We start from the raw sequence: 10,000 nt of genomic DNA on the forward strand, positions 1-10,000 counted from the left end.
CTCCCTCCTGGTCCCCCTCCATTTCTCGGAACAGAACGGAAAAACCGCTTTTTTCGCCCGATTCGCTTTGGCCACCCCGTCTAAAAAACCCCCATTGATTCAAAATTGATCCCCCCCTTATTTTCCCTTTATGAATTTCCCCTTTCAATCCCACACATCCTATTGTCGTGCCCACTTTTTGAAACAACCCTACCTCCTTCCCCCCCTATCCCCCCTTTTCACCGACCCCCCAAACCTATCAACTCCTTACAGAATCCCACCTTTCTGTTTAAAAAACCCTATTCTCTTTCCTCAAACGCATACATATCCTTCATCTAATCAAACCCTTACCACCCCCGCCCCTAACCCTTTCACTCCCCAAATTTCCTTTCCCCAGTTATACAACAATCACAAAACTCAACCCCCCTTCCCTAACTTTAACTATGTGCTACAAAACCTTAGATTCTAGAAATTTTCTATTGTTTTTAAACCTTTAACCTTTAAACCATACGTACTGTGGAGGCCGTTCATGACTGATACAAAGCTAACCTTTTTTTCCTTTTCAAAACCGCTTTTACAGCGTAGGCCCGTTTTGACAACGGTGAACACTAATAAAATCATGTTAAAAAACCAACGTTTAGAGGGGGGCTGGCGGGCCCCCAGGTAGGCTTCTGCCAAAAGTTTATGGAAACCCACTAGGTCCAAACCCCAAACCACAGCTCGGTCGCTTGTCCCCGTCACCAGCGGGGGCGACGACCTAATGATCAAATCTGTTTTGGGGGAAGGAAGATTAACACTGGGAAAACTACAAAAAGCCATTATGAAACTATTAAACCAGTAATATATTAGTAATGGTAGTTGGAGAATGGGAAGGATCCAAGAAGGAGATAAACGAGAAAAGGAGGTTGTGCAGTATCGGAAGAATGTCAGGAAGGGGTGATTTGGAGAAGAACATTTTTTGTGAATCCAGATGGAATGGGAAGGACACTGGGGAAAAGAGGGGAAAGGGGTACACAAGGAGGAGAAGATGGATGCTTTTGGGGAGGGGTAGGGAAAAAGGGGGGAGGATATCGGGGAAATACTTTGGATGTTAAACGAATAGGGGAAAAGAGACATTTGGGGAGTGATGAGGGAGCGGACGTTTTCTTGAATCATGTGTTTGGGTTCTTTTAAGAGTCTGCCGGGGAAATTAGGTGGGGAGGTCTGAGAAAAGGGTTTTTGTGAGGAAGAGAAGAGGGATAGATGCTGAGGAGCAGAGGAAAGGAGGGGTTTGGGGAGGATGGTAAGAATTTAATGCAATGTTAGATCTTATGAAAAAGGTAAGTGAGGAGGGGGAGGCATCGGGGAAATAGTAAGTTGTGTATGGGATTTAAAGGGGCGGGAAAAAGGAAATTTTTCATGGAATGGAGAAAGGGGGAGGGAATGAAACATAGCAAAAAAAGTTTTGGAATAGTATAGAAAAAAAACCTCGCGTGTGTTTCCCTATCTGGCCTCGTGTAGAGTGAGGCCTATTTTAAATCGAAACTGCTCCCTCAGTTCGATCCCCTTAAAAAATACATTGGGGCCACCACAACGGGTACACGTGAGGACTAACATAGCAGTTTGAAGGGTCATCCGGGTTTGGGGCACAGCAGGCGGGGGGGGGAAAAGAATTGATCCCACTTGGCGGGGGCCAAAGAGAATAAAAAGGTTTTTTAAATGTGGAAGCGTAGAAGGACGGGGGGGTGGTGCGGAGTGGGGATATTGTGGGGGGGAACAATGGGATAAGAGTAGTAAAAAGGGGGGGGGGGGAGAAAATGAAATGGGTTCTGTGTAGGAAAATAAACCGGCAAATTGGGGAGAATTTATGACCAGTTCTTTTCCATGGACTTTTGGGGGAATGATTGATACATATCGTATCCAAAAGGCAGATGAGAAAGCTTCTTCAAAATTTTACAAATCTTTGTCGTGACTGGGATGAGGTTGGGCAGGAGTGGATTTGCCAGTAAAATCAGTCAGGTCTGATACTGCTCTATTGGGGTTCTACGTAACTGTGGCTGGGGGCTGCGGAAGGAAAAATTTTCCCCTGTTTTGGGGAAAATATTGGAAGGGGGTGTGTTAAAAAGGGCTGTGAACCAAAAAGTCGCCCCTTTGACTAGGCTAAACAGGGAAATTAAAAAAAAAAAGTAGGGTGGGGTAGTAGAAGGACGAGGGGGCCCTTTTGGAAAAATGGATGACGTTTTAGTGAAGTAATACTGCACGAGAGGGGGAAAAAGGGGAAGAGGGATAGTAAATGAATAGAGGAAGTTGGGGGCAGGAGGAATGTTTCCCGAAGGTTGAGTAATGTCCGGATGGGGATTTGGGCTGGCCGGGTGGATAGGTGTTAGGAGGGTTAGATGGAGTAGGGTGTTGGGGAAAGCATGTTTTCCCGGAAAGTAGTAATGACCTGGGGGGATGTTTTTATGGCCGAGAGATAGGTTTTTAAGGGGGGATTAGTAATATTTAAAAGGGTTTTGATCAAAGACCTGTTTCAGGGAATCGGGAGGATTTAAAAACAAAGGGGGCCAGATAAATATGAGCAATCTTGCGCGGCTATAAAAGGTAATGTACTTTACTGATACTGACTTTTCAGCAAGGCGGGGAGCAAGTTGATCCCAACAACAAAACTTAGTCATAGGCAGGGGAATTTTCCGTGGAACTAACAACTTTGGGTTTTTTTGGGGGCATTGTTAAAAAAGAGGGTCTGTCGAGTAGGGGAATCACAAAAAAAAACAATCCTATTAGAGGTCTAAACAGAGTACTCAGACGATTTTTATAGGTCTAGTAGAAGGCGAGGATGGGGGAAGGGGGGGGTAGTTCTGGTGAGATGTACCAGAGAGGTGGAAAAAAGGACATATAGTAATAAGGAAAGGGGGGGGGGGGTAGAAAATGAAAACTGGGTCGAATAGAGGCAAAATTTTGGAGAGAAAAAAAGGTTTTCTAAAAGTTGGAAAAGCCTGGGTTTGGGCCCACTTGGGGGTGGATTGGGCTGACTCAGGTATCCAGCGGTATAGTACGGTTTTTGAGTTTTGGTTTTAAAGGAAACCGGGTCGGGAAAAGGGAAGTTTAAAAACGACCTAAATTTATAAAAGGGCAAGCTTCAGTGCTTTTTATAAAGGGACAAAATCTTATGGGGCCCGGTAAAAATTATAGTAAGGAAGAAAACGATTCACCCCCTTTGAAAACCCCCCAAAAGTAGGAATTTCCTGACCTGGGCCTTTAGGCTGTTTTAGGTCTGACCCAAAGCCAATCTTTTTTTCCTTTCAACTTTCTCTTTCATTTTAGGGAGAGGGTAAGACAAAGGGAAAAAGGGAAAGGGGGAGAAGAAAGCCCTGAAAAAATTTTTGAGCCAAGGGGTGGGCCCAAAATATGGGAGATCCCAAAATTAGGCCTCATCGCTATCTCGTATGACCCAACCACCTACAAAAACGGAAAGGGATTAGGGAGGAAAGAGAGAGAGGAAAAAAAAAAAAAAGTAGCCCAAAGGGAAGGGGTGAGGTCCTTGGTAAGGGGATCTCCAAAATTGGACTAGGAAAATGTAGTAAATTTTTTTCCCACATCAAATTCTTTATACTTTTTTATTTAGAATTTTCCGGTGCCTCAACATTAAGGGTCTTAGCAATTTTCAAAGAAACTGATAGGGTGGGGGGTTGAGGGTAAAGCCTAAGGTAAAATTTTTTTTCTTTCCAGATTGGTCAATGGCTAAAACAAAAAAAAGGGGTGAATAAGATTAATGCTTTAAAATGGTAGCCAGAAGAAAGGGGAAAGGGAAAAAGGAAAGTGGAAAAATGATCATGCAAAATTAGTTGTGGTAAGGGTTGAAGTCCAAGAAAGGGTGTCCCCCAATTGGGTCTCAGTCCCTGTCTCCAAGCCACCCCCCCAACAACAATGAGAAAGTAATGGGGGGGGGGTAAAAAAAAAATGTATACCAAGAGGGACAAACTGGCAGAAAGCTACTTTACAAACCTCAGTGTTCCACTCACTCCTGATGAATATTTTTTTTTATATTTCCCTTTTTGCCCCAAAAAGGGGAAATCTACACAAAAGCAGGTTTCTGTAAGGAAAGAATCAGACTTTTATTTTTTATTTCCAGATAAGCAGAAACAATGAAAGAGATGATTAAACCAAAAAGTAAGATCCATTAATAATGCTGCAAAATGTTAAATTAAAAACTTTCAAATATTTAAAAAAGTAGCAATATGTGAGCTATGGGATGAGGGTTCTGGGGGGTTGACACAACGAATTTTTTTCAGGGGCCAAATTTTAATTGTACATCTTTACCAATTGTCACTTTTACCAACCCGATCAAAAAAAAAATTAACCTACACAAAATTTTCTAGAGCAAATTTGGGGAAGTGCTTATGTGTTTTACGTCTTTCACACCAAATGTAAATAAGATATTAAACCCATAGGATATTTTAAAAAATTGGTTACAATGAAAAAATTTCATTTTGATTACATTTCTATTTTTTTTAAATTTTTGACATCAGATTTACCCTTTTTTTGAAAAGAAGTAAAGAATATAAAAAAGGGGAGAGTGATTACAACGGTTTTTAGTAATTCACAGGAAAGCGGGAATCTAAAAGCTTTTTTTTTTCTTTTCTTTTGTAAAAGTAACCAGCCCAAAAGGTTTACATCCTGATGGTACAAGAAACATTGTGCATTTACTGTTTTTCTCTCAACATGTTCGTGAAAAGGCTAGCAATGTCCCCATCAATTCTCTGCCCTTAAACCCTGACCTTTTTGTTGAAACCAACCAAAAACAAAAAACCTTTTTTTGGCAAAAAAAGGGCACTTAAAATAAAAAATTTATTACTTTTCCAAAAACTTCACATGGTAGCAACTTTTTTTTTCTCTTAGGGTAAATTTTTTATAAATTTCAGAGACTTTAGGGGAATTTTATTTCTAAAATTGCAAGGAAATTTTCAGCTTTGAGCAGCTTTTTTCCGCCCTTTGCCCTTTTTACATCCCTTGTAAAATTAGCCATTGTCACCTCCCCGTGTTCCTTTATTCCTGAGAAAAAAGTGAGAAAATAATTTATTTTGGGTAAATAATTATTACTTTTTAATATTTTTTAAAAAATAGGGGTATATTGACCAGGGAAAAATAGAAATAAATAAATTCTGTGTTTTTTTTTCTTTCTTTTTTTATTTTATTTTTTTTTTTTTAATTATCATAATCATCATCATTACGTTTATTATCATCACACATTATCATTATCATTAAACCCTTATTTTTTATTTATCATTATTTTTATTTTCATTGTCATTATTATTATTATCATTATCATTATATTTTATCATCATTTTATTTTACAAACTCACCTAAGGAAGTCGGTCTGCTCTACCTGGATAGGTTTTCTTTGTTGCTTTATTCAATTTTTTTTTGAAAAAAGGCTCTCGCTTTCAACCCCATTTTCCAAAATTTACATTACCCTTAAATAAACAAATAATCTTAGAAGCTGTCTTGATTTTCCAAGATTTAAGGGGTTTCTGAATATCCACAATTTTTATCCTAGTCTAACGGGAAAACACCCCACATTTTCTCCAATCCTAACAATCTTCATAATGAAAAAAATTTTATCCCCCCAAGTTCCCCCCCAAACAGCCTCATGTATATCTATGGCATTTGACAATCCCTTAATTACTGTCTTTCACAACTTAAATCCCCTTGAGTCTTAAATATTGTTATTTCCACAGTACCTGTATGTTGTAACAGGATCGGGAAAACTATCCAAACAAAATATATTTCTAAAGAACCGAGATCGACAAATATGCATTTTCTCCAAAAATGATTTTTTTGAATAACTTAAATTTTTAATAGTTCTAAGGAAACGTTGTCTTTATAAAATAAATTTTCGTTAATGCCTATAGTGAAAGCAAGACCTGACTTGCGCTGCACCATTCCAATCCACCTGCCCACCCAAGTGTTGATTTGGGGGAGAAATAAAATTTTTAAGTTTTGCTTCTCGGTTAGACAAGCTGCATTAACCCAAACAAACGGGAGCCCCCGGAAAACCATATCAAACTAAACAAAATTTAGTTGCTTTTTGGAAAAAATTAGAAGTAGGGAAACAAACAACGAAAAACCCTTTAGCATCACAACAAGACGGGCTAAACAGTACACTGATTGAGGGGACTTCACCCCAGCTTGGGTTCACTAAAAACCACTGGCTATTACGAATCCATATATCTGACTCAAATGCCCCCCTGTTTCCCCCTTTCCCCAGATGGGAATGTGTATAGCATCAAAACTTGGCTGTAGTGCAGGGGTCAAAGAGGTGTGGAGCAGGAATTTCCAACTGATTTTGCGCCCCACACCCAGTTCTGGCCATTGAAAAAATCAGCTGAATTTCTGTCCCCTCGATTGTTTTAAAGTTGCCCGTTAATTTACACACCCATAATCAATTTTTTTGCATTGAATCCCAAAAAGAAATATCTAAAATGATTTTTTCCCAAAAGATTAAACCATAACAAATACTTACTAAGCAAAGACCCCCGATCGTTGGGGGAATTTTTGGGCCCTTCAGTACCTTGGTCAGCAGTAAAATTTAGTCTCGTGCATACGTTTTTTTCTGGCCTTCATCTCTTTTAAAATTTTGTAGAAAACTCTATATCTGGAATTTGGGTTTTTCAACCGCAAAAAGAAAAAAATACTTAACCCTTTATGCAATTTTCTTTTTATTATATTATTTTCCCCACTTTTACTTTCACTTCCAACAATCCCTTTTTCCGTTTTTCTAGTTATATCTTTATTTTTTTAAACCATCTTAAACCTGAAAATCCCATGTGCTCGCCATGTTTTTGTAAAATTTAAAAAGTGAAAATGAAAATCGGGGGCCAATTTTGTCTTAGACTCCTTTACACAACTGCCAAGTAAAAAACAGATAAAAAAATTTCAATAATTATTACCAAATAATTTTAAATCTTTTGTTTTTTTTTAAATAATTTTTTTCCCATTGTTATTACTGAACTTTTAAAGGAAAATCCTAAAATTAATGAAAAAATTTTTTTGGGGGGAAAAATGGGGGGGGGAGCAAATGACATATCACATAAAGCTAATGAAGCATACCTTGAGATATCTGTATAACCGAAAACCATTATTTGTATAATTTACTTGATATCATTTTAAAAAGCAAAGAAAAACCAAACCTTCCTTCTTTGCTTATGATAACAAAGAGTTCCTTACAATTAATAGCTGTCAGAATCTCTTGGGGGGAAAAGTCAATCTCTTTTTGGTTCGGGGTTACGAAAAGGGGTACTTTTTTATGTGTACCTTTTTATTGTTATGCCTTTTTTTTTACTAACGCTTTTAAAGTACTATAAAATAAAAAACACAACTTTATTGTGTTGGGAAAATTATATCTTCGTAAAATACATGTATTTCTAATAAAGATATAATCAAAGGGGGAAAATACATCTTTTTGGGTTTTTGTGTACATTTTTATTCTCATTCACACTTTTTCTACTTGTCAAAATAAAATATTTTTTAAAAGTTTGTGCGTCTCCTCCAATCAACGTCATTCTTGGGTCACAAAGTTTTAAAAATGGAAACACATCAAATTTATTTTTTGTCCAATATCATTCCATTTTATTTTTCTCAAAATTTTTATTTCCATTACTTATGACCCTTTTTACCCCTAAAATTCTTATGAGCGCTTTATGAACCAAAAAACTTTAACAGGTGCCCTGAGCAACTAAATGTATATAGTTCTCAAATTTTGTTTGTTATAAAAATTTGCCAAGCTGAAATTTATTTATCCCCTTACAAAAAAGTAAAAAAAAAAAAAGGGGAAAAAGTCAAGGGAAAAACCACTTTTTCAAATCTAAATTTGAAATGAACGAACAACTTACTACCCGCAAACTTTTACAAAAGTAATGACTACTGGCAAAGGTTTATTACAGAAACTTGAATAGTAACAAAAAAATTTCTTTTGTTATATTTTTGCACGAAGTTATGGACTACTTTAAAATAATATGGAGTCTGGCAAAGGAAACAAATTTCCACCTGGGTAAAACAAAAACAAATGACAAATATGACACTGGAAATGGTAAGGAGCTAAAAAAACTTTAAACGAAAATAACATTGCCAAGAGGAGCTAGTTTTTTTACTGCAAACCCCAATACTCTGAGCACCAGCCCAAAGCACCCCTCAGATGGCCGCTCAAGAAGCCAATACCCATTTTGGGCCCCCTGTGGGGAATGAACAAATGAACGGACCCAAAAGGGTTTAAAATTCATCACTTACTTTAACTCTTTTTTTCCTTAATCGTACAAAACAAAAAACCTCTAAATATTCAATGTTTTTTAAAAATAAAAATACGCATAATAAAGTAGCAAACTCTCTTTTTTAAAACTGAAAACAGAAAAAAAATTCCACACCTCACTTTTTGCGCCTCGCTTGAATGCCCCATAAACTTATATTTGTTCAGTTTTTCACCAGCCGCATGATAACACTCTGTGCACATTGGCGTCTTCTTTGTTCATGAACATCAAACTTCCTGAAAGTAGAGCAAAATTAAAATTTTTTCCCATTTTAAATTCCAATAAAAGGTAATATCGCTAAAATTAACTAATTAGAAAAAATAATCAAACTAATAAAATCCCATATTTAAAAGGGCATCACATTTCCCTTTACTCCCTTTACTTCTGAAGGGAAAAAATTTTTCAATTTGCTTCACTTCAAAGCAAGTTAGAAAACCCAAAAAAATATTTCCTCTTCAAACAGGTCTGTCTATTGTCTGAATGGGTGTGCCCTTCGGCATTGCCTGAGGGGGGGTTGAACTCCCCCCAAAACCCCCCGGGAAACACTGTCTTCACCTTGGGTGCACAGCAAGATAAGCTGAAACTTGGGGGTAATGAGTAACTTAGGTGCAACAACACTTTGAATCTTTTTCTTTTTTTGTAAATTTACCGTTCGTGCTCAGATTACTTTTTGTACAGATCTGCAATTTTAGCCTCTAAAGAATAGCTTAGTGCATCCATAATGTAAAAATTAAACTGAACATTTACCCGCACCTTCCTTCTTTCCCAAAAGTTATTTGGGTAATATTCATAATACATTTGCATGACCGATCATGACAATATGGTATCGATAGATTCCTCTTACTCCATAATACCCAAAATATATTTTTGCCTTAGAAATCCGCCCAATACCCACAACCTTGGCCCCAATACCCAAAGGAGGGTACAAATGGTACCAGGGAAATTGCAGGGTGAAATATAAATAATATACAGGGAATGCAGAGAGCAGAGCCCCCTGCATTTGATTATATTTATCTATTATACTCCCCATGGGGGGTGCTGCACCTGACAACAAAAAGTTTACCATGTTGTAATGTAGGATAGAGCACAGGACAGACTCAGTATCAGGAAACCCACATGTCAGTCGTATGTTCTCTCCTAGTTCCATATGGCGGGAAATTCTTTGTTTTCCATTCCGAGGGGGTGCCAACCCCCTAGAGGTGACTTATTCCGCATATAGTTTTAATCTGGTGATGTATTATTTGTATATTATTTTACCCTGCAATTTCCCCTGGGATTTTCATCCCCCCCTCCCTGCTATTGAGGCCAGGAATGTGGGATTTGGGGGAGGGGGAAGGGGGGTTCTGTGGTAAATGTCCTACGCACATGGGTAGCAGAGGGTGAGGGGAATCCACAAAACCACTATATCGCGATCAGTCATGTGAAAAATACTATGAACGATTACCATTATTTGTGATGGACAGCAGTAACACTCTATAACACGCCCTGAATAACTCAGAACAAAATATAATATTTACAAGGTCGGATGGCTGTGAGAAATATTGAACATTACCAAACTAACGAGGGAATTAGTGCATGGGAACAGGTGCCATGCCAAGGACAACTTTCCCCGATTCCAAATTCCTCTGGGAACAACAAACCCAGTTAAATTGAAATCTAAAAAAACGGTATAGACTAGCATTAATATAACCGCCGCGTGTCTCGAGAAGTGCTTTCATACAGACGGGAATTAATGAGAA

Source organism: Penaeus monodon, chromosome 7, assembly GCF_015228065.2.
Source record: "Penaeus monodon isolate SGIC_2016 chromosome 7, NSTDA_Pmon_1, whole genome shotgun sequence".
Taxonomy (NCBI): Eukaryota; Metazoa; Arthropoda; class Malacostraca; order Decapoda; family Penaeidae; genus Penaeus; species Penaeus monodon.